A 1,112-nucleotide genomic window follows, 5' to 3' on the forward strand; every position below is an offset into this window, starting at 1 on the left:
GATCTCCCTGGAGGCTAAACTCCCCATGAATGAGTTGATCATTCATGTGAGACACCTTACCTTCAGTCTTACCCACACTGTAGTTGTTCCATCCATTTGTATCTATCTCTGAGAGCTGGGGCAGAGCCTGTAGTACAAAGGGCATGGGCTTTAGAGGTCCCTGCTTCTTCATGTGTATTGTCACTTATCAGCGATAGAACTTTGAGCCAATGATTAACCAACGCTTCTGTTTTCTCATCCATAAAATGGAAATAATAATATCTTCCTTTAAAAGTTGAGAAGATAGAATGAAGCAAGGTGTCCTTGGCTTATACTAGGGGACTGATAAATTAATGTTGATTAGCCAAACAATTGGATAATCATTGCATAATTATAACTAAGATCAAGGAGTACTTTATTTTCTTTTTTAATACAATAAGCCTGTGGCTTTTCTAATTGGTCTTGTTTTGCACATTTGGAAAATAAGGTTCAGATAAATTTTGAAGTGGTCAAGGTGCACAGCTCGTAGAAAGCACACCTGGGGTTACCTTTAGTTTTCTCTCCTCAGTCTCCACCTCTCCCTGCTCCATTGCTCCTGAGCTGACTATGATTGGTATAGGGACAACTGACCCTGCTTTGGCGCTCCTCCCAGAGCACAGTCCATGGCTCAACACTCTCTACCTGGGTTTTCCCAGGCCAAGCGTGGAGACCTTGGCCTGTGCTTCTAGCTGTGAGGAGGTCGGGGAGGGCCCTGCCATGTCTGGCTGCAGGCTTTGGTTGTTTGCAAAGATGCCGGGCAGGGTCATGTTTTGATGTTTTCTTCTGTGTTGTTGGAGGTACACCAGTCCTATTTATGTCATGGGCAAGGTTAGGGCAGGACACATGCTCACTGCCTTTCCTCTCTAACCTATCCATGCCCGATAACGGAGCTGCCAGTGGTGCAGTTCTCTGAAGGACAGTGCAGAGATGAGGAGAGGGAGGTTGGAGGAAGCAGGAGGGAAAGGAGGGTGCTGGGCCATTCTGGGAAGACACAGAGGAAACACAAACCTCCTGTGCTTCTGCTCAGCATGACCTGGGGCCATATGAATGCGAGGTCACCTAGAGGCTTCAAGTCTGAGGCAGCATTGTGCATT

The 1,112-nt window shown here is 46.7% G+C and overlaps 1 pseudogene; it reads right to left on the reverse strand.

Annotated features, from left to right (window-relative positions):
* The window catches only part of LOC102471351 (rRNA 2'-O-methyltransferase fibrillarin pseudogene), a 2,550-nt pseudogene extending 2,410 nt beyond the window's left edge, over positions 1-140 (reverse strand).
* Positions 141-1,112: the final 972 nt, after the last annotated feature.

The sequence above is a fragment of the Tupaia chinensis genome, unplaced genomic scaffold (assembly GCF_000334495.1).
Source record: "Tupaia chinensis unplaced genomic scaffold, TupChi_1.0 Scaffold000119_2, whole genome shotgun sequence".
Taxonomy (NCBI): Eukaryota; Metazoa; Chordata; class Mammalia; order Scandentia; family Tupaiidae; genus Tupaia; species Tupaia belangeri.